Source organism: Panthera leo, chromosome C1 (assembly GCF_018350215.1).
Source record: "Panthera leo isolate Ple1 chromosome C1, P.leo_Ple1_pat1.1, whole genome shotgun sequence".
In the NCBI taxonomy this organism is placed as follows: Eukaryota; Metazoa; Chordata; class Mammalia; order Carnivora; family Felidae; genus Panthera; species Panthera leo.
Genome location: NC_056686.1, coordinates 75,601,169 through 75,625,639, shown reverse-complemented (window position 1 = coordinate 75,625,639; position 24,471 = coordinate 75,601,169). Strand labels below are relative to the sequence as shown.

Below are 24,471 nucleotides of genomic sequence, written 5' to 3'. Positions count from 1 at the left end.
AAATTACTCATCTAGAATTAAATGCTAAAATAAGCAGGGAAACTTAAACAAATATAGAAAAGATTTCATGTATTTATATATTATATGTATATATTAATTTGGCAACTATATATTTTAATGCTCAGTATTTGTAAAAGGTACTGACAAAATCATTGTTTCAATTTTTGAATTTTCACTTCGCTATTTGTAACCACCTCCTGAAGGCACAAAGTGGGAGTTCGCCTCTTTGTGAGAACACTGCTCTAACGTCTCCATCTCATACTGGGCATTTGTGGCACCACAGATCACAAGCTCACACTTCCTTCAAAGAGCAAGTGATCAGGAAACACATAGGGGAATCGTCATGAAATACATGGGTGGTAAGGCAGACCAAAATTAGCGCCTACTGACTCTTCCCTGAGGGTACTTATTAAAGCATTATGGTTTACATTTAGAAAGGCAAAGATAACCTATTATGCTATCAGTTCTTTTGGGGGTAAAAGCTCAGGGTTGCAGATAATCCTCTTTCCCCATATTTAAAATAATGAGGGGATTATTTCTTTCTTCCATTCAGTTCTTAGCCCCAAACCATTTCTCACTTAAGTAATTTTCACAGCTGTACCTGAGAAGCAAAAAAGGCAGATAGAATGTCACAGTGTAGACAGCGACAAGTTAAAAACTGAAGGAACCAATGGCAACTCAGGTCAAAGGCAGCAAAGCCAACACAGGTAAGTTTTAAATAAATGGGCAACATAGAAACAACCACTAGAATTCTCACCATTGTTTCTCCATTAACATTTCCATGTATCAAGTCTCTCACTCAGAAATGAGGTTTTTTTTTTTTTTGTTTTGTTTTAAACATTTATTTATTTTTGAGACAGAGAGAGAGCATGAACGGGGGAGGGGCAGAGAGAGAGGGAGACACAGAATCGGAAGTAGGCTCCAGGCTCTGGGCCATCCCAGAGCCTGACGCGGGGCTCGAACTCACGGACCGCAAGATCGTGACCTGAGCTGAAGTTGGACGCTCAACCGACTGAGCCACCCAGGCGCCCCAGAAATGAGTTTTAAAAAAGAATCAAATTACTTATCCTTAATCCTATACCTAACTGAAGAGTTTACTAATATGGTTTATACTGCAAATGTCAATTCATTTCAAGTTTATCTTAATAAGCATCACAAATCAGAAACTTGACTTCTGACCTCGCTACTTCTTATAAAATACCAAAACATCAAAATAATATACAGGAAATGTATTCAATTCTACTCAGAATCCCTTCAACAGCGATATTTATATTTTTGTATTTCCTTCGAAATCTGTACGTATTTCAGCACAGTTGCAATAATCAATATGTTCTGAATGAATTCTTTTTTACACTTATTTCATAATTTTTCCAACTGTCTTTGTTGGATTCTATTAGCTTTAAACAGAATATGACAACTAGTTCACTTCTTACCTTAAGTGAAATTTCCCAACTCTATTAATAGACTATATTAGAATGGAGACCTATAATTTTCACCTGGAAATACAGACAAAACTGGTTTGCTTTTTTAAAATTCTCTTTCAGAAGACACAAAAAGCCTCACTGGTCTTTTGCTTACTTGGATGCAGCAGGCAAGCAGCAAGAGATAATGATCCTAATTTTAGAGGCTAACGAACTACTACAGTACTTATAAAATTTATGGCTTTCTTGAAAACACCTGGCAGATTAGTTGGTACTAAAACCATTTTTTATTTTATACATATATATTTTTAAGTTTATTTATTTATTGGGGGGGGGGGGGCAGAGAGAAAGGGACAGAGAGAGAATTCCAAGCAGAATTCCAAGCCGGCTCTGCACTGTCAGTGCAGAACCCAATACAGGGCTCAATCTCATGAACCCTAACAAGATCATGACCTGAGCTTTCAACCAAGAGTCGGATGCTTAACCAAATGAGCCACCCTAGAACCATTTTTTAAACAAATCTACATTTATCTGTTTACACTGAGCCATGCAATTTTTAAGTTTTAATGTGGGTTTGATTTACATGCAAATCCAAATAGGTTGAGAAGATATAATCAACACCGAAAAAACAATGGTTATTTTCTCTACTACGGCAATGAGGGGAAGTTTTCTGAAATAGAAACAGCAATAGCCTCACATTAGTTACAAGCTCTTCACCTACTACTAGAGATACTACCTCTAACAGTCTCTCCCCACCCTGCCCAACACAGGTTTCATACCAGGAAACCAAAGAAAGATTACAAATTTTACAAGGAAAGCTCCACTTCAATCTGCTTTTCAAGTGTTCTTACACTGCTCATTATTTTGTGAAAGACACTTAAGAGGCATAAGGACATTCCATGCAGAGGAAAACTTAATTATGCAGAAACAGAGAAGTATGCTTAACTCTATATTAAGTGAAAACCTTTTTTTACGTCAAACCACATGGTGGATTGATCCCTAAGTCATTCTCACTGTGTAGGCAGAGAAGGTACAGGGCAGGAGTGACAACCTTCCCAGCGCAAGGGGAGCAGCAGCAGACCCCTTCCCTTGTTCCTACCAGTGCAGTGATGGGGCTGTGAGGCAGTGTGGTGGTCTCAAGCTGGAAGACAAGAGAGGGTAAAGCACAGAATAGGAAATTTTCAGCTTATTTTGCTGTCATTTGCCCTCTCCTCTCCCTTCGAAAGGAAAAGAGCCTTTTTTCTTTCTGATTATAAAAGCAATACCTACTTGCCATGAAAAGAATCAGATAATACAGAAAACTATAGAAAAGAAAATAAAGGGGGACCTGATTGGCTCAGTCAGTTGAACATCCAACTCTCGATTTCAGCTTGGGTCATGATCCCAGGGTGCTGAGATCAAGACCTAAGTCAGGCTCCACACTGAGTGTGGTGCCTGCTTGAGATTCTCCTTCTGTCCCTCTGCCGCTCTCTCCTGCTCGCATACACTCTTTCTCTCTCTCAAATAAAAAAAAGAGGGGCATCTGGGTGGCTCAGCTGACCAGGTGTCTGACTCCTGATTTTGGTTCAGGTCATCATCTCACAGATTGTGAGTTCGAGCCCCACGTTGGGCTCTGTGCTAACAGCAACGAGCCTGCTTGGGATTCTCTCTCACCCTCTCTCTCCCTGCCCCTCCCTCATTCATGCTCTCTGTGTCTCTCAAATAAATAAGTAAATAAGTAAACATCAAAAAATACTTTAAAAAAAGTAAATACTAACTATAATTCTTCTACCCAAAGATTAACTACTCTTAATGTCTTAGTATATATAATCTTCCAATTTTTTTCTATGCATATGCACACAAACATGTTTTTGCTTTTAATAAAAAATTTAGAAAGTGAAATCAATTGTAAACTCTACAGTAATCACCAAAAAAAAAAAAAATTGTAAAGTATAACTGACATGCTTAAAGAGGAGATAAAATAGAATCATATAAAATGTTCACTTAAAAACCACAGAAGAAAACGGAGAAAAAGGAAACAAATAGCCACTGCAACAAATAGAAAACAGTTACAAACATGGTAGATATTTAGTCCACTAGATCAACAATCACCTTAAATGTGAATCATGTAAAGACACGAAGTAAATGATACAACTTGGGGTGCCTGGGTGGCTCAGCCGGTTAAATGTCTGACTTCGGCTCAGGTCATGATCTTGCGGTTCATTAGTTAGAGCCCCGTGTTGGTCCGTGCTGACAGCTTGGAGCCTGGAGCCCGCTTCGGATTCTGTGTCTCCCTCTCTCTCTGCCCTCCCCCACTCGCACTTTGTCTCTGTCTCTCGCAAAAATAAATGAACATTAAAAAATTTTTTAAAAAGATACAACTTATCAGATTTTATCTTTAAAAAATAAACCCAAATATATACGGTCTATAAGACACCCAGTGTCAACACAGACCTAGGTTAAAAACAGAGCAAGAGGGGCGCCTGGGTGGCTTGGTCGGTTAAGCGGCCGACTTCGGCTCAGGTCACGATCTCACGGTCCTGAGTTCGAGCCCCATGTCGGGCTCTGTGCTGACAGCTCAGAGCCTGGAGCCTGTTTCAGATTCTGTGTCTCCCTCTCTCTCTCTGCTCCTCCCCTGTTCATGCTCTGTCTCTCTCTGTCTCAAAAATAAATAAACGTTAAAAAAAAAAAATTTAGGGGCGTCTGGGTGGCTCAGTCAGTTGAGCGTCCGACTTCGGCTCAGGTCACGATCTCGCGGTTTGTGAGTTCAAGCCCCGCGTCAGGCTCTGGGCTGATGGCTCAGAGCCTGGAGCCTGCTTCCGATTCTGTGTCTCCCTCTCTCTCTGCCCCTCCCCCATTCATGCTCTGTCTCTCTCTGTCTCAAAAATAAACAAACATTAAAAAACAATTTTTTTTTTAAATAAAATAAAAAAAAAATTAAAAAAAACAGCAAGAAAGAGATCAAAGCTGTATGGAGCTTTGAGATCTGTTCTATCTTTTCTTGAAAGACAAATGCAGAAAAAAACTGGTCTATTGAGAAATTCTGTAAAGTTCTCAATGTTTAAGTCATTTTCCCAGTATATATAAGTATTATCCAATATTTCAATTTATTGACCTATTTTATAGGTCTGACCAAATATTGACCTATTTTATAGGATCTGAGGAATACAGAATTGCATATTATTTGAACCCACAAATTAATGGTAAATAAATACTTAACACACTTATTTCTCCCTAATCTTGCTTGTATCTAACAAAAATCTGCCAACCATAACACAACTGATGCCCTTCCTTAAAGATGAGCTCTCATTCCTTGTTTCTGGAAGTAGAGAAATATTAACAAATGTTCTTACTGCTACTTGAGAATGTGTGTGTGTATAATAATTCTGTAGATTCCTTCTTCCATGCAGTTTCATGACCAACGGGAGCTGCTAAGCTTTTATTACTAGCTGAGCTCTGCAATACTTCACTGATCTAGCATGTTTAAGTTCAAGTTTAGATGCTGTATGTTTGCAGAAACTCAGTGGGTTTTTCTCTGATCTTCCTGAATTGAATGCCCAAAAAAGGACATTTTCATTGCTGCATCTCTAGCATGGCCCACACTGACCAAACACACGTTGGAAGCGGACTCCACTAAACTAGGAAGTGGTCCGGTGATGACAATTTCACATATGCCAATGGAAGTTTCTGAATTCCACATACATATCCTGGTTCCGCATGTTAAAAGGGGAAAAAAGGCAGCATTCAATTTGATTTTCTGAGGTTGGAAAAAAATAACTGAAACTTTCCCATTGTGTGATGATGCTGGAATCTTTGATCTCCACTACTCTAAGTTCACAGTCAGGCTACTTAGTTTATTTTGAGAAAGCAAACCTTTCCTGTTGTTTCTCAGGAAATGGAAGAACACATTTATAGACTATGTTTTAACTTCACGTTTAGACGGTTTTAATTTTTTTGAACTATGTTTCACTTAGATGAATATTTAATTATGTGGCGAAATTAAGACTTTCAGAAAGAAACTAGAACAGTTGCCTGGAGAGAGAATAGTATTCTCAGACTTAAGCTAAAAGGGTGAATTAAAAAAAAAAAAAAAAAAGTCTCATGCAAACTGTTACACCCTGTTTCTTCCTGTGAAGAATTTTCCAAGCATTAAGTTGTGTAATAGCTTAATGAAGAAAAAAGGAAATGCCCAAGTTTCTCTCAAATATGTAATAGCATAGAGAAAGATTAGAGACTTAATTTTAAAAAGAGTGTCCCATTACCTGTTTAGGCTTGTTAAATTATTACAGTAAGTTCTGGAGCTACTCACCTGATCTGGATTCACTTTTCTTTTCTTTTTATTTTTTTTAACGTCTATTTGTTTTTGAGAGAGACAGAGACAGTGTGCAAGCTGGGGAGGGGCAGCGAGAGAGGGAAATACAGAAACTGAAGCAGCTCCTGCTGCTCCTGAAGCAGGCTCTGTCAGCACAGAGCCCGACGCGGGACTTGAACTCACCAGCCATGAGATCATGACCTGAAGTGAAGTTGGATGCTTAACCGACTGAGCCACCCAGGCACCCCATCACATTTTTTTAAATCTTTTTAAAAAACTTTTAATGTTATTTATTTTTGAGAAAGAGAGAGAGCGCGAGCAGGGGAGGGGCAGTGAGAGAGGGAGACACTGAATCCAAGCAGACTCCAGGCTCTGAGCTGTCAGCGCAGAGCCCGACACGGGGCTTTAACTCACAAACCATGAGATCATGACCCAAGCTGAAGTCGGACGCTAAACCAACTGAGCCACCCAGGCGCCCTGATCTGGATTCACTTTTTCTTTTTAATCTTTAAAAATTTTTTTTAATGTTTATTTATTTTTGAGAGAGAGAGCGCGAGCAGGGGAGGGACAGTGAGAGAGGGAAACACAGAATCCAAGCAGGCTCCAGGCTCGGAGCTGTCAGCACAGAGCTGGATGTAAGGCTTGAACTCACAAACCATGAGATCATGACCCACGCTGAAGTTGGATGCTCAACCAACTGAGCCATCCAGGCACCCTGATCTCGATTCACTTTTTATTTTTTTTTTTTAATTTTTTTTTTTAACGTTTATTTATTTTTGAGACAGAGAGAGACAGAGCATGAACGGGGGAGGGGCAGAGAGAGAGGGAGACACAGCATCGGAAGCAGGCTCCAGGCTCTGAGCCGTCAGCCCAGAGCCGGACGCGGGGCTCGAACTCACGGACCGTGAGATCGTGACCTGAGCCGAGGTCGGACGCTTCACCGACTGAGCCACCCAGGCGCCCCTCGATTCACTTTTTAATGCTAGCTAGAACTCTAGGGCTTTAAGATGTCATTCCTGTTTGTTTAAGATTTTATTTTTAAGTAATCTCTATGACCCAATGTGGGGCTTGAATTTACAACCCCAAGATCAGGAGTCACATACTCCCCTGAATGAGCCAGCCAGGCACCCTGTCATCCCTGTGCTTAACAGGAATCAGACAGTTTAAACAGCTTTGAAAAGTAAATGTTCATCCAGGGGAAGAACATTCCCAACTGAGCCTTCAGTGATGAAATGCTTCAAACTATTTCTGGTTTCTCTACTAGCAAAAAAATCAAGGTGTAGTGAAGGAGATGGGAAGGAGAAAAGTCTTTTGAGGCAAGATGCTGGAAATAATGCTCACCCTTCTTCGACTGTTGAATTCTCTTCCACAATGCTATCTTTTTGATGAGGAGGGAGAAATACACCCAGTGAAAATAAAATGCAATCATACAAGGGAAAGAAATACCACAGATGACGAATGCAAAGACCTCCTACTGCCTTTACAAAGTGCCCTGTGAGGTCTTGGGGAGCCAAGGTACACACACGCAGCAAACCTACCCTGTCATCGCCCTGCACCACTCACAGCCCCATGCCTCTCTCCTTTCCTGCTGAGCTCCTGGGTGCAGGCCTGCAGTGGATCCCGGGCATGCTATCCAACAGCTGGCCTGTCAACTCCCCAAAGGCACTGGTGAGGGCTGGTATCAGAGGGACTCCTGAATGATAAATGACAGGAACCTAGCTTCTCTTACTCTTCTGGCCACTCATTTTTGTCTAATAACGAACAGGTCTCGCAGATGTTCTGGGACCTACGGGAGACTCGAGGGGACATGAATTGTAATTTTCTCCCCTGAAAGATGAGGACGGCGAGGCTCAGTGAGATTAGTGGACTTCCCCAAGGCCGTTGCCTGTTGATGGGAGAACTCAGACCCCAAATCGGGCTCCCTAACGTTCAATCTCTTAGCTCCTTCTGTGCTCCTTTTCCTTCCTTCCCCCTCATCCTTAGGTTCCTTAAATCACCATCTAAACCTAATGTTTCAGGCAAGGCTTTTGGGTTTTATTTTAAAAGGTCAGTCATGGTATTTATCTTACTGTATGAACCAGAAGAAAACCCCACCATCAGCACCTAATGCCAGCTGACAAAACACCAACTGATACATTTACTCATCCTAAATCCGTGAGCTCCTTTCTCCAAGTTTATTGTTACCAAGTCTCAACTATCATCTCCAGGCCCCCACACTCCCAGATTTCATCGGCTCCTACTCTACTAAGAAAACCCAAGCCATCAGGAACGAACTTTCTCAGCTTCCTCCTCTTCCACTAGCACTCATCTATAGTTACACATATCTTCTTCTTTTTTTTAATGTTTATTTATTTTTGAGAGAGAGAGAATGTGTGCATGAGTCAGGGAGGAGCAGAGAGAGAGGAAGAGAGAGAATCTCAAGCAGTCTCCATGCTGACAGAACCCTCCCTCCCGACGTGGGGCTTGATCTCATGAACTGAGATTATGACCTGAGCTGAAATCAAGAGTCAAGTCACTTAACTGAGCCACCCAGGTGCCCCCACAGTCAGATGTATGTTCTCTTCCTCTCCCATCCCAAAGGAATGACTGTCCCTGTTCCCTCTCACGATACCTCCTTTGATCGTGCATACACTCCAGATCATATCTTTTCTGAAGCCTTACTCCATCACTCATTCTCTCTTCTACTTTTGGTTACTCTCTCCGCTTATTCTCAAACAAAATACAAGCTCTGGTCACAATTACACCTGAAAAATATTCCTTCATGGACAAACGTGTGCACACACGCTCCAATTGGTGCCTCCCCCTCAGTCCTTCCTCACCCTTGACTTAAGAACTCTTCCGACTACCGAATACCAACTGAATTTCTCATGGCCAAATCCAGGCTCCCACTTTCAGTGTTTGCACTACCTGGCCTTCCCGAGGCCTCCCACAGACCTGAGAGCTTTTCTCTATTTACTACCCGGGTGCTTTGGCCAGTTCCTTACCAGAGCTTCAGAGAACTTATCTCTAAAAGCCAGTAACGGGGCTACCTGGGGGGCTCAGTTGGTTGAGTGTCTGACTTCAGCTCAGGTCATGATCTCATGGTTGGTGAGTTCGAGCCCCGCGTCGGGCTTTGTGCTGACAGTTCAGAGCCTGGAGCCTGCTTCGGATTCTGTGTCTCCTTCTCTCTCTGCCTCTCCCCTGCTCGCACTCTGTCTCTCTCTCCCCAAAATAAATAAACATTAAAAAAATATATTTTTTAAATAAGGTAAATAAAAGCCAGTAACAATGATTTCAGGGGGTTTTATTCAAAGGACCATATGACAATAGACAGAAACAAGACAAAAACCCTAGTGCTCAAGCTTCCCATCGGTTTTGTTTGTACCATTTCCTGATCTTGTTTCGTTCTCCCCTTTTGTCTGTTGGTCTCTGGTCATAGGGCCATCCATCAGTGATCTCAGCTACATTCACAGCTACAGTCATCAGTTCCAGTCACTCCCCAAAGCACATCTCTGGCTGTGACTTCTCTCTAGGGCAAGGCCTCTCAAGATCAACTGAACGTCCCAGGGGCACCCCAACTTGACTCCAAACTGAAGTCACTACTCTCTCTCCAAACTTGCTCCTCTCATACTTTCCATTCTGACTAATGACACCATCAGCGAATTTTCCCAACCAGAAACACCAGGAGCCATCTTTCTTTTCCCTCCCCTCCCACTTTCCATTCAATCAGTAACCAATTCTCTCTCCTAAATGAGTTTCAAACCCATCCTCTCCTTTCCTTTCCCACCATGGTCAACGTAATTCTGGTCCTCACTACTTCCACCTGTGTTGTTTTAATAGTCACTGGACTTCTCCCTGCTTCCTTTTCATGTACCTTAAGACCGTGACTTAAGCATTTATTTCATCTCTGGTCGGGAAAAAACACCACTACCAGAAATAGCATGTGTAGCCCTGGACATGGCTGGATCAAGAATCGAGGCCAAGATGTACCTCCAGCCCCCTTTCCCCTGCACCATGACCTCTCTGCTCCAGTCACTCATACTCTATGTTCCTCGCACATTGAGCTCATCGGGGCTCCGAACCTGGACTATTTCTTTCGTTTTTTCCCTTCTCTACAGCCTGGTAAGTAATCCTATCCCTCTAATAATCGGCACCAAAATCACCTCCTTCATGAATTCTTCCCTCACAAATAAGAAAGAATAAATCACTGCCTCCTTTGTGCCCGATTCTATTATTATTTATCACAACGTACTGCGGTAAAGTGCCTCACTTTCTAAGTTCCAGTTAATGATTTATGTGTCTATCTTCTGAGGTCGGGCACTGTGTCATATTCACACTATATCTTCAGCATTTAGCACAATGACTGGCACACAGCAGGTAGGAGGAAGAGAGAGAAGGGAAACTAAGATCTAGTAGTCTGGAGCTCAGCAAATGTCTGCTGAATGGATGAAGTAGCTTTGCTGTCAGTTATATTAGAATAATTGAATAAGAGAGGAGGCTGGTAAGACAGGTGGATCTGACAGCTGGTGAGGTGAGCATAAAGGAACCTGAATGAGAAATGGGAAATGTCAGCACAGATGAAGACCTCTCCTGAGTATGTAAGTTCAATCAGGTCAGTAGCTGGGGTTGTTATCATCAAACTTAGGTGAATACCTAATGAATCCTGTTTAAAGCACACTGGGAGAACAACTCCAACAGCCCAAGGGCATGGTCTTATCTGTCTAAGCAGGTTTTAGACTCTAGAACATTCTATATTATAACTTTATTGGACTTTGTGTAAGCTTAGTAAATTTCAGTAGACTGCAACCCTACATCCACAAAGCACCTATAAATAACTCCAAACAAAAGAAAAATAAAATATAGCCTATCACCCATATAATGCTAGACCTGATGGCCAAGAAGAATATCTTTGGTCCAGGCAACCAAAATTTGTCCCCCACAGTAATTTCACATTTACTTACAATAATATAAGCCATGTTATATACAACATGGTTTCATGCCATTTCATCAACTAAGGAAAAAGGACACTATTCTGCATAGGCATGCAAATGTTTGTTTATCAAATCAAGTGATCCAGCATTCAGGGTGACATGTATTAGAGCCTGGAAGAGGGATGAGACCAAGTGATCTGAGAAGAGTGTGGAGCAAAGTAAACGGGGAAAACCAAGTCAAAACTGGCAATGTTTTCCCAATAATAAACAGACATCTACAATCAACAGGTTTTCAAGAGTTTTCAGCCATGTATTACAGCATCACAAACGTTCACTCAAAAGCCATACTAGGAATGCACATCCCAGATCTATAAGTACATGCAAAGCACTAAAGAGGAAAGAGAAGCCTTTGAAGTGAGACCCCCCTGCCCTATATAGATAACCAAGTGTGGAAGGGAGCCATGTTGCTAAAAAAATAAAACTGAGAAAGAAATGTAACGTAAGGAATGTTAAATTACATTACTAAATAATGCTCCCAGTGAAGTAAACACATTTCTAGAAGACGTCTGCAGGTGTTAAGAGTTAACACACACAGAAATAACAGCAAGAAATCTACCTAAAATAATGTATTTTTTGAACTTTATTTTTTTAATGTTTGAGAGAGACAGAGAGAGAGCGCGTGCATGAGTGTGCACAAACATGAGCAGAGGGGCAGAGAGAGAGGGGGAGAGAGCAGGCCCTGTGATGTCAGTGCAGAGCCCAACGCAGGGCTCAACCCCACAAACCATGAGATCATGACCTGAGCCACCCAGGTGCTGCTATTTTTGAACTTTTAAATTTATATCAATCTTGGTAATATAAATGTACATGTAACAAGACATATTTGAAAGCCATAATAATTTTAAAAGGGTATCAATGACCCAGGAACACACAATTAAGTCACTTAAACAAATGAGAGATCTCAGAAAGAGATCTCTATCAATATACACTTATATGCTAGAGGCAGCACCAACTGTAGAGAAAGAGTAGATTATTTCGGAAACAGTGTTGGTCAAATTGACTCACAACATGACCAGTTTTTAAAAAATAAAAATGCGCATGCTGGTGTGACTCAGTCGGTTCAGTGTCCGACTCTTGATTTTAGCTCAGGTCATGATCCCAGACTCGTGAGATTGAGCTCTGAATCTGGCTCTACGCTGGGCTTAAGATTCTCTCTCTTCTGGGGTGCCTGGGTGGCTCAGTCGGGTAAGTGTCCGGCTTCAGCTGAGCTCATGATCTCACGGTTTCTGAGTTTGAGCCTCACGCTGGGCTCTGTGCTAACAGCTCAGAACCTGGAGCCTGCTTCAGATTCTGTGTCTCCCACTCTCTCTGTCCCTCCCCCATTCATGCTCTGTCTCTCTCTCAAAAATAAATAAACATTAAAAAAAAAATTTTTTTAAAGATTCTCTCTCTTCTTCTCCCTCTGCCCCTTCCCCACTTATGCTCTCTCTCATTCACAAATAGTTTCTACCTCATATATTAAATTCCAAATAGTTTAAAAACTCAAGAGTAAACCTATAAAACTTGAATAAAGTGAGGGAAGACTAAACCATGGTATGATCCTAGAACAGGGAAGGATTCCTGAAATGACTCAATCACAGACCACAATAACATTAAAAACGGATGGGTTCAGGGCGCCTGGGTGGCTTGGTCGGTTAAGCGTCCGACTTCGGCTCAGGTCATGATCTCACGGCCCGTGAGTTCGAGCCCTGCATCAGGCTCTGTGCTGACCGCTCAGAGCCTGCAGCCTGTTTCAGATTCTGTGTCTCCCTCTCTCTCTGCCCCTCCCCTGTTCATGCTCTGTCTCTCTCTGTCTCAAAAATAAATAAACGTTGAAAAAAAAAATTAAAAAAAAAACAAAAAAACCGATGGGTTCACCTACATTAAAATTAAAGATTTTTGTTGTTGTTAATGAAAGTCACCCTACACAGTTATCAGGCGAGTGACATACTGGGAGAAAGTGTTCACAATACCCAAAGCAGAGAAGGGATTCATTTCTAGAATATACAGGAATGCTAGAAGAATTCTTTCAAAGAACTTATCAGAAAAGGGCAAGAGACCTGATTCACAGAAAAGGGAAATTAAATTAAGCAAAAGGAAGGGATGCTCAACCTCACTTGTAGTCATAAAAAGGCAAAATTAAACTATGAGGTACAAATAACATCTATCAGATTGGCCAACATCAGGAAATTTGTTAATAAAAAAAGAAATCATCATGCAGTATTGGTGGCGATACAAACCTGCCAACAAACTGCAGAGTTCCCAGTAAAACCAATACGCTTACAGCCTAACATCCAGCTGGGCTGCTTGTGGCCAATATTGCCTCAAGACACTCTCACCAACAGAGTCAATATATCTAGGCTTTTTAGGGCAAAAAATGAATACATACTGTGCGAAAGCCAAAAATATTCATAAAAACCTTAACTCTTCCACGTCCCTAATTTCCTAATGCCTTTATATGCTCTGTGGCTGTAACTTAACCCCTGCTGAGAGGGCAAAGTTAAACTTAAGACTAAACGAAGTGTGATCATTTCTCTTCACTAGGGAGGTTAAGGACAGAAAGAAGCAGATATGAAGGAGGGACAGTTTTAGCATGGGGAATCAGAAATCTGGATCCCAGTCCAGGGCTTCACTTGTTTCTGTGAATGGGTAAGCTATAATTTCTGCCTGCCTCAGTTTCCTCACCTATAAAACAGGGAGATTATCCACTGTGCACAACACCAGGAAGATTAGAGACAATCCATGTAAAGGTCTAGCACACATGAAGTGTTCATTAAGTAGGAAGTGATTTTTTGTTGTTGTTGTTTAATCAGAAAAAAAGACATTATGCACTAACCTTAATAAGTTTTGGTGCTCGGCCTATCCTGTCTTTAACAGAACACCAAAACCACAGAAACAGGCATGGAAACCAAAGAGACCGATTCAGTAGGAACTTATGTGTCCATTTTTTCCACCACAAAATAAGGAAAAATAATATCTCTTTCCACGTACTTATCAAAAACTGTAAAGGTTAAGGTTGAGAAGAAGCTTCTTTTAGCTTCTGGGAAATGAAAATAAGGCTGCTGCTGGTGGTACTTAAACCAGTGGCAATTATGCAACTGGTGTCAGAGTCCTGACTATATTAACGTAAGGAAAAGATATGCACAGAAGTAATGTAGGGAAAATGGTCTTACAAGAATTCCAGTTATCCATAACTGAGTACTTCTAAGACCTCAAAGTTGACCATGAAAAACAATTAACCTGGAAACAAAATCAGATTCAAAGTCAGGACTTTACACATCATCTATTTAATGTACAAGAAAGACGGAGATTGGTATCTTGATAATCTGATGGCTAACAGACTGTACATTTAAATCACCATTTCGCCAGCCCTAGCCCGGAGCAGTTGTTTTACTTTGGTCCTGATTTTCCAGCCCATGCACTTCAAGGTGCTGGCAGATTTCAGTGCACTGAACCCACGTCTCACATAGATATATACTCCTACTGTGTAAGTACAAGAAGATTTTATAGGCATTATTTACACTATATATTCAGCTGAGTGACACATAGTACCTCTGTCACTCAAAATTAGCAATCATCAGAAATAAGAAGTAAAACTCTAAGCAAATCAAAATCTTTGAAATCTTTAAGTATTAATAAAAGCTTCCCAATTTGTGTGAAGGGTTGAGAACCACTGCTTTAAAGCTTGCAATTTCCAATAGAAGACAATTTTTACTATATAATGGACATGAAAAAACCAGAGGGTTTTGAAAAAATGAAAATGCTAACACAATCAATCTCTACTCTAGCCCTCTCTTGGTCACAAACTTCTCCTTGGCATTTAACATCAAAGCTAGTATGCTTTCATTCCTATTCACAAGCTACTGGAACTGTCCCAGACAGACAGAAATGGCAGTCCATTGTTTATTAAGAAAAAATACATATTTCATTCCTCATTTATAAAAGAAAGACCACTTACTTTTATCTCTTTCCTCTCCCACCTTCTCCCCTTCTGATACTTGGTACAATTCTAAGGAACAGAAGTTATAGATCACTACAGATACTCTGTTGAAGACAAAATAAATATTGCATGCAGCATTTCCCAGTAAAAACGTACTCTCAATTTTATGTTTTTCTTAATGCCGCATAAAATATTAGCTAAAGAAAACCTTAACTTTAAGCATCACAAAGATAAGAAGAAATAAACTTATTTCCATCTGGAGAATACTACAAAATTACTCAACATAGAATTTAAAGCATACATGGATTTGCTATTGTTGTTCTGTAATATGACCTTTTCTTTCTTTTTTATAATCTCTATGCTCAACATAAGGCTCAAACTCACAACCCCAAGATCATGCTCTACTGACTGAGCCAGCCAGTCACCCCTGTGATATGACCTTTACTGTGGGTATCCTGAACTGGGGTGGGAGTTGCAGGGCTATATACGGTGGTAGTACGTTATGTATGGTAGTGGGCTGTAGAGACAGTCCCACACATCATTTTATAATTTATTATTTCTTTTCTGGGACATAAAGTGTTCTAGGGTTAAACCAGAAGTACTGCTTTTCTGTTCTAAAAAACAATCTGACCCTTCAAAAAGAGACAGTTTACTAAGACTTGACATAAAATATCTGTAAATTAAAATATGCCATTAGAATTCTGGCAGCAGAAAACAGATCAGATTGATACAAACACAGCTAAATCTAGTGACTAACACAGAGGAAGTGTAAATGTCAGATGCGGGAACAAAACAAAACAAAACAAAAACCCCTCAGCTCTGGGTAGAGGTTATGGGAAAAGATCCAAAGACGTAGGTAAGGCCAGTCTGGAGTCGGTCATTACCAGCTTGCTGGGAACAGCGAAAGACCACCTGAATCAGCATGGACATCCCTTTCTCAGGCAGCAACTTTCCAGATTACAGATGTGCCAAGGACGTGTTCATCAAAAGACGTCCCAGCATCCCCATTTACGTAGTCCCATTTTACAAGTCCCATTTCCGCAGCCTCAGTTTCCTCTCTCCACAAAACAGAGTGAACAAGACCTGTTTCACCAGACTATGAAAGGGAGTAACAAATTATAAATGCGATCTAGAAAATGTGCTCTGTCAACAGAAAATGAAGAGCTCTTAAGATCAATTATCATTATTTCTGGGTTACTACTTAATATTAAATTTTCCTAGGGTGGGAGCAAATCCTGTCTCTAAACAGGGTATGAGTTTGGAGAGTCACAAAGGCTGTTCTATTTTATCTTGAAGCAGAGCGAACTGAAGACACTCCTCAAATAAATTAACGAACTGGAGAGCCAGGAGTATACTTGGGTATAAAAAGAGAGACAAAACACTACGGTTGTACAGGTCTTTCAAGAGTCCCTCTCACTGACTTGTTTTAATCATGTCATGTATCTGGCAAAGAGAAGAGGCCTAAACACGGACATATCACAATGAAATTCAAATTTAAGACATCCAAGTCCATCTATCTAGAGAAAGATGAAATTAATTGCTCAGTTCTCACAGTGTATCTTGGCTATTTACTGCTAACGCAATTATGCCAATTACTGATACTATCGCAACACTCAAAGCAGCTGCTTTCTAAAAGGGATTAAAGTTCTGAGGGACTATTGGAATAATGGGATCACGGAATTAAAATCACTGATGACAGGCATTAAAAAAGGGAGAGAGAGGGCAGTACAAATTTACCAGGCTACCTGACCACAGAAGATTTTCCTTTCAAAGCAAAATTAGTTATGTAGGGGAATATATTTTATTACAAAAGGTACAAATTAGAATAGGATAGCCAGCATATGACATCACGAATTTAAATCTACAGCGAACGCTGCTCCCTGATGAAGCTTAGCCTCCCCATAAGGTGAAGGAGTTAATAAGTGCACATGGTAGTGGGATTCTACACACTCCCTCCAACGCTGTAGAAAGAGACCCTTCTTGACTTGCCTCCCCTTTAGTCCTCTGCTCACATCCCTTCCTCTAAAATAAGAGTAGGAGGACGCTACTGACTTTAACATTGTTCAAACATTGCATTTGAGGCCAATCTTGCCATTAAACTGATTCTTCTCAACTATCCAACCTCCGTTAGTGGCTCTCCACCAGACTGGAGTTTCACCAGGTAGATAAATATAGGCGGAGAAACAAGGCCAGGCTTTCATTAGGGGAGAAGTCAATTTGACTTAGTCTGCAGAGACCGGAGCTGCCAGGGAAATGAAGAAGCACTAAGCCTGCGCATGAAACCACCCTCTTCTCGAGCAGTTTGTGCTCTCCGCCTGGGAACATCCGAGAGGCAGCAAGACACAGATGTGAAATTATAAACTACTTGGTGAATGCGAGAAGTCATTCTCCATGTTCCTCTGATGGAAAATGGAATATAATGAATAAAGACGTCTGGCTCATACCTTTAAGAGTACCTTCTGTCTGAGCAAGGGAGCCTGGCTGAGAGAAACCACAACTGGAGTTAAGCAGCCAGACACCAGACTAAACACCTCAGAAGTAGCTGTCCCTCATTCCTGGTAGCTACCTTTCCAGCGCATGTCTACATCACTAATTCCCTCTGTTCTGAAAGCCTGGCTCCAACCACCCCCCCAACCCCCCCAAAAAAACAGAAACAAAACAAAACAAAACAAACACACCAACAGACAGCAAGGCTCCGCTGAGAAGGTGGGCTTTCGGAAGCCGCGCACCAAGACTCTTGCTCCCCTTTCCACCTTACACCTCGCTCACCGTCTCTCTCTCTCCCTAGGTCCCCACTTCTCACACGCTACCCTTCGTAACATCCAAGCCTCCCAGAGACTTCGGAGCAACAGAGCGCCCCGCGTCGGGCAGCAGTGGCGGGAGGAGGCGGCGGTGAGGGCGGAGAGGGCAGCTGGGGACTCGGGGAAGCCTCCCGGGCAAAGGCAGCCCCGCCTGGAAAGCGCCTGCCTAGGCTAAGTAAGCCCGGGCAGGTCCCGCAGGCGTCAGGCAGCCCAAAGCCCTCCCGCCCTCCAGGGGCGGGGGACCAACACGCCCGGGGCAGCAGGCCACAGTTGGGCAGAGACCCCTGGGGACGAAGGCGGGCAGGGGGGGTGCCACCAGGCTACCGCCGCACGCGAGTGAGGCTGCGGCGCGGAGCTGGAGAGCAGGCTCGGCGGCACCCAGGGGCGGCGGCCAGTGACAGCCCAGCGCCCGGCCCGCGGGCTCCCCGACCCGGCCCCACGCACCTGGACCAGGCGGCCACCCTGCTCCCTCAGGGCGCTCTCCGGGGACTTGGCTTCCGGGGGGAGGGGGGCGCTCCGCAGGCTGGCACCAGCGGCGACAGAGACTTCACTCCTCCATCCTGGGACCCGGCACGTTACAGACAGCCGTGCACTTCCTGTTTGAAAACACAGGGGAGAGAAAGAGCGAGAGATCCGAGTGTTGGCAGAGTGGAGGGAGGGGCGCAGACCCGCGCGAGGGAGGACACAGGGGGGCTGCGGGTTGCATAACTACCGCCGCCCCCGCCCGCCTCGCCATGGTCCCTCCGGGCGCTGTCCTCTGACCCGCTACACCGGCTTCTGGCGAGGTGGCTCCCCGAGGCCCGGGCCTCCCCCTGCCGGAGGCCTCGCGGCCGGAGCGCTCGCAGCCCTTCCGTTTCCAGCCCCTGCCTCGGTTCTCCCCTCCCCACAAGTACCGAGTCAATGGACTGCACGCTTCCTCCCGAGCGCGCAGAGCGCGGTGCCGCGTGTAGTCTGCCTCCGTTTTCCTCCTTTCCTTTCCTCTCCTCCCCGCCCCCGCCCGTGGAACAAAATCGCCTAGGGGAAGGTGTAAAGACGGGACCCAGCCTTTCCAGGGAGTGGAGGATGGATTTATGCAAAATTGTAAAGCGCATAGCCACATCCCAGTATATTCACTCCAGCTCAGCAACTGAAAGACCCGAGGATGGGAGGAAATTACTTGTCTTGCGCCTGGCTGAGTCAAGAGAGCGTGCACACTGCCGCGAACTTGGGGTGGAGGGGCGGGGAGAGCGTTCCAGGGGGGCTACGGTCTCTAGGCGCACCAACCTCAAGCTCACAGTCCCCTAACATGACGGATACCAATCCCACACAGAAGACAGTGGTATAGTGCGTTCTTTCAATGAACAACTAAGGATTTCTCTGTGCTTATGAAATCAGAAAGCAGTTCCAAAATTCTGAGTTTGGGTTGATTGTGCTACCCTCTGACTTTGGTGAACTTCGGGGTAATGTTTAAAAATTAATAAACAGATGGTTTAAGAATCTGCTATATGCAGAGCATGCCAGCCCTAGGAGTTTGTATGTGCGTTTAGTGCCTGGTTTCTGGACTTCCAGATGTGGATGGCTTCATCTGTACCCTCTCTGTCCTTGCACACAAATCTCTTGGGTTACAAGGTACTTACAGGCCTGTCTTGGATAAACAGCTCCTTTTATCACAAGCTGATGGCTTAAATAAAATTTATTCATGTTTCAAAACTCAACATGGAGAGTAGGGCAATTATTCTATATAAAAAGCCAAATTTTGACTGAAGTAGAAATTGATGGACATTAAGTTCCTACTCTTGGCTAGACAGCATCTCATTTTAATCAGCTCTTAGTTTCAACATTTCCCAACAGATCTATGAATGTCCTATTCTCTTATTCCCAACTGAGGAAATAGGGTCAGAGAAGTTAAGTAACTGTCCTGATGTCTCAGCTAGAAAGTGGTCAAATGGAGAGCTGAATAACAGGTCTTTCCTAAGTATAAAATCTGGGCCATTTCCTCTACACTCTGCTAATTCTCAAAACAATAGTGAATCCTGGGAGACAAATCAAGCCCAGTGACCATCTGTGATCCATTTCTTCATCTCTAAATGATTCTGCAATTTACATGCTATAACCCTGTTCGACTACCTAGGGTCCTTACCCACCTCAATAATATGTACCTTTATTACCCAAGCAGAGGACACAGTGCTCTTCCCCAGTGCCTACGACTGGCTCTTTCAGCCTTTTCAGAATTACTCAATGGCAAAAGTTCAAAAGGTTCTAGGGTAGCCACTCTTATGCCAAGGTACAAAGTCTGTGCAAGTTCAGAACCTAATCAGCTGACTAATATTTGTTCCCTGAATTCTTTTCTCTAACTGGGATTTTTTAAGAGGGAAAATAAAACAACATACACATGACCTCAGCTTTGAGTGAAACTGTTGAAATTCTCTCCTTTTCCATTCCTCTCTGCTTCAGCGCTTAGCTCACACTCACCTGTAATAGTGTGCTATTGCCCTCCTGACAAGCCAAGAAATAGAGCACATATAGAAAGGCGATTAAGAATCTTGGCAATGGCAAGACCCCAGGCACTTGCAGAGTGAAGGAGAAAGTTTATCCTGTCTCCAGATGAACTGCATCTCACCTGCCCTTGCCTGCCCCCTCCCTAAGGAGCACACTCGGCAGTAGGAGCATGCGCAGGTGCACGGCAAGAGCAGTTCAAGAGGGGCAGCGGGGGCTGGGTGGGGGCAGAGATACATCCCCATCCTTCAGGCATGCCCAGTCTAATGAGGGCTTGTCACTACAAACTTCTGAGGGGTCTCAGCATCCTTTCAGGGTCCCGCTGGGCCCTGGCTGCCACCTTTTCCTTCTCCCAGTCCTTTGCCTCCCTAGACTTGTCAATTCTTCATCTCTTTTCAGATCTCTTCATGTCTTTCATCCTTTTTCCCAAAGCACTACCATATCCCCCCCTCCATAAAGTACACGGTGGGAAGGCAACAGAAAGGAAGGCACGTAGCTCAGAACTGTTCTCACTTCTCTCTCATTTAAAAAAAAACTGTCAATGTTACCATGTTTTTGAGGACACAATCTATTTTAAAATACATTTTTGGGGGCTCCTGCGTGGCTCAGTCAGTTAAGCACAACTTTGACCGAGGTCATGATCTCAGGGTTCATGATTTCAAGCCCCATGTGGGTGTATCTGCTGTCAGTGCAGAGCCTGCTTCAAATCTTCCGTCTCTTCTCTGTCCCTCTCCCACTCGTGTGTGTATTCTCTCTCAAAAATAAACATTAAAATAAAATAAAATAGATACAATACAATACAATACAATACAATACAATACAATACAATACAATACATTTTGGTATCCCTACCTTCATTTCTGTTACTCATTAGGACTCCAAGAGCCTAGAAGGAAAACCTCTGAAGAAAAAGCGAATTCCTAAGAAAATCCAAAGGAAACATGCTTAAATTAACTTGCATGGATCCCAAAGTTTACAATTTGGATAATACATACAACACTCCTATGACTGCATCAGTCCCACACATACTTCCTAAGAGCCACAAGGTCTAAGTACCATATCATACTTTCCCATTTGTTCAGCTATTCTCCTGTACCTTCTGTGTGTCTGTGTTTCATGGAGAAGTGTTTCTACCTTATACCTGTTGAGAAATAAATACACACACACACACACACACACACACACACACACACACACACACACACACACACATTATGTATATCACAACCTCCTAGGAAGAGAAAATATGCTCCCTAGTAGGTACAAATCATGCCACAAGAGATAAAATTGATTTTGGAAGGATATTGGAAGTTCATTTTGAGAGTCTCCACTCCCTAGGTATGACAGTCCATGGATGAAGATGGCAACATTGTGAAAGCCATTTTGGAAGCTCCAAAGTAAGTGACGAGAGACAGCTTCTCTGAGGACTAAGAGGTGTGGAGGAGGAGATGATAAACTCATGTCTCAAATGATGCTGCTTATCTTCCTTCATCATAAAAAAGAAAGACAAAGACCTTACTTTGGTGGTTAAAAATGTTTGCCACAGATTTCTTTGTATGAGGACTCTTGGTCATTATTACGGCTGGATTTTGCAAACAAGAAAAAGAAAACTGACAAGCTGTCTGGTCACCTAAGAGACGGTCTCTCTCTGTACTCGCAGCCTTCAGTCAGTGTCCTTGTCTGTCTGCACTTCCAGGATGGCACCTGGAACAGGCTTTTCGGTGAAGGACGTCTCTGGCACTCACACTCACCTCCCAGCCTTTGCAGAACCTGGGCCATGGCTTTCAAGGAAGACGTCCTCGGAGCCAACTGGCTGCCTAGACTGGCATCTACCCACAGAGGGGTATGAGCCATTTTCCAGGAGCCAGAGTGTCATTTCCCACAGCAGAAATGTAGTAAAGGGGTACACACCATTTTAAAAAATTCTGCCTGCATGATGGTTTAGGGTCCCTTCTGGGCACAGGGGTTTCCTGGCTTTGAAGGAGCTGAGAAGGAAAGCACTGCTTGGAGCACCCCATGGCAGGACTTCGAAAAGCCAGCCACAGAGGAGAAACACAGGGCCAGGGTGACTATAGACCTGGGCTGGTAGACCTCTCAGCCCAGTGCCCCAGGGTCACAGGCTTCCAATCACACATAGGAACTCACCCAGGCTGCACAGAATTAGGAACTTGACCTGGGGGCCCTCACATGCCCTGCCTCACTGAATTTGCAGAACTGCCTTTACAGGGAAGGGTCGCTAACCCTATGTGAGAAGAAGCAGTGGGGCTCACAGATGTTAAGTCATTTTCTCAAAGCAGCAGGTAATGGAGCTAAAACTCACCCTGGGTCTGTACTTCCTCCTTTTAATTAAAGAGAAACGAGTGGGTGCCTTTTTGGCTGTGGAGTTATAGTTCTGTGCTACACAACTTTTACTCAGAAGACTCTTACTTACTTTTCAAACCCAACTTGTAATGTTCTCTTAGCTGCATCATGTGGCTTCATCACCTTGCCAAATTTTTGTAAAGTGTAAATTGTAAATGTGTATTTTGCAACAGGCCAACTCATTTTAAACCCTGGCAATGCAAGTCCATACAAATTAGGTTACATATGCTCTTGGGCTGTGGCTGAATATTACTTCATGAAATAATAAAGAAGACAGATCTACAGGTCATACTGTGATGATCAAAATTTCAATACATTTTTTCCTAGTCTCCCTCTCATTCTTCAGTTAGTATGGAAATATATAAGTAAAGTAGGCCATCCTGGCTGATGGGCAGTCACTTAAAGAGCGTAAGTATGAAAGAATAGCAAGAAACAACGTAAGTTTGACTACATGCAAATACCTATACACAAGTTAAGAGTATTCAAAATGGTTCTGGCACAAACTGTTAGCCGTGGACAGCCGTGGGTTATTTACTGACTGCTGACTGTGATGTGTATTGTGTAGACTAAACACTGCCCTATAAGACATTTTTCTTTGGAAGGCACGTTTTGTCTGTTCATCTTCTGTAGTGAGTATTTCTGCTTCCTTATTAAAAAAAATATTTAGGGGCGCCTGGCTGGCTCAGCCAGGCCAGCATGTGACTCTTGATCTTGAGGTTATAAGTCTGAGCCCCACGTTGAGTGTAGAGCTTAGTTAAAAACAGTCTTAAAAAAATTTAATTCTCTTTGTGCATCCATTTAAAAAATAATATATGAAAAATCCAACAACTTAAAAGGATTGCTCCTAACAAGTCAAACAAATAAAACTTACACTACCAACAAAATCGTGTTCTTAAAAAGGATTTAAAAAATACATAAACATCATAAACATCTGTACACATCTGAAGGTACCAAATTATAGGAGCTGAGAGGGAATAATTCACACACATCACTGTTCTAGTGAATATATCAATTCTCAGTTATCTATTATAAAGAAATCCTTTTTAATGGGGCGCCTGGGTGGCTCAGTCGGTTACGCTTTAGACTTCAGCTCAGGTCATGATCTCACGGTCCATGAGTTCGAGCCCTGAATTGGGTTCTGTGCTGACAGCTCAGAGCCTGGAGCCTGCTTCAGATTCTGTGTCTCTCTCTCTGCCCCTCCCCTGCTCAGGCTCTGTCTCTCTCTCTCTCAAAAATAAAAACATAAAAAAAATTTTTTTAATGTTTTTAATGTTTATTTTTGAGAGAGACAGAGCACCAGCAGGGGAGGGGCAAAGAGAGAGGAAGACACAGAATCTGAAGCAGGCTCCAGGCTCTGAGCTGTCAGCATCGAGCCTGATGTGGCTCATGACCTGAGCTGAAGTCGGAAGCTTAACTGAGCCACCCAGGTGCCCCTATTATAATGGAATCTTAAAGGAAAAAAAGCAATTTATGAATAACCCTAAGGTGGCAAAATCGGATAGTTTGATTTAGTTTTCTTTCCTTTGCTTGTAATGGAATGGCTAAGGCAAACAGCACAAAAGAGTAACAAAATGCCTAGAAAACCCAGAAACGTTATTATAAACTTCTGAAAGATTATTCACCAAGGTTTAAACTAAACCTAACTAAACAAATTTTAGCCACTTACATACACTGACTCAATTATTCCTGATAACAACCCTATGAGGTAGGAATTACCACTACCTCTGTATTACAGATCAGGAAACAGACAAAAAGTTAACAATTTGTCCAAAGTAACACTGTTAGCAAATAGCAGAACTCGGGCAGCCTGGCCGGCCACAGAGTCTACTTTTAACCAACACATTTTACTACCAATAAGGTACAATTAGATGGGGCTTGTTTCCAGCATGAAAGTTCGTGGGGAGAATAGTCCCATGGGTATGGCACATGAAAGGCTCAGAGTTTTTCCTTTTTGCAGCAAAAAGTGGTTGAAGGGGCTCAGAGATACACAGCCCACTACATGTTGCTAAATAAATGAATACAGGAAAGGAAAGGATATCTGCAGAATGGAAAAGCCAGGGAGAAGAGCTGCTTCCTCGCCTTGAGCAGAATCCTGGACTGCAAGGCTCCAGGACTGCCTGGCTACAGCACAAGTGAGTTAGCAACGGAAGGGAATCCAAGGATCCCCGTGTACTTTGATCTTTCTGAAGCATTTGATACAGTGTGCCATGAAATCAGGATCACTAAATCAACT

At 42.9% G+C, this 24,471-nt stretch overlaps 1 protein-coding gene across 2 annotated transcripts in view; it reads right to left on the bottom strand.

Moving 5' to 3' along the window:
* The window catches only part of LRRC8D (leucine rich repeat containing 8 VRAC subunit D), a 123,643-nt gene that overhangs the window by 83,280 nt on the left and 15,892 nt on the right, over positions 1–24,471 (bottom strand). Inside the window, exons 1-2 of one of the 2 annotated variants that reach the window (XM_042952728.1) lie at positions 18,165–18,182; positions 17,847–17,998 (exon numbers count right to left, since the gene is read on the bottom strand). The gene's annotated coding sequence lies outside the window, so the exon portion shown is untranslated. Of the gene's footprint in view, positions 1–17,846; positions 17,999–18,164; positions 18,183–24,471 lie in introns of those variants that run through there. The other variant, XM_042952727.1, reaches the window with a different exon arrangement.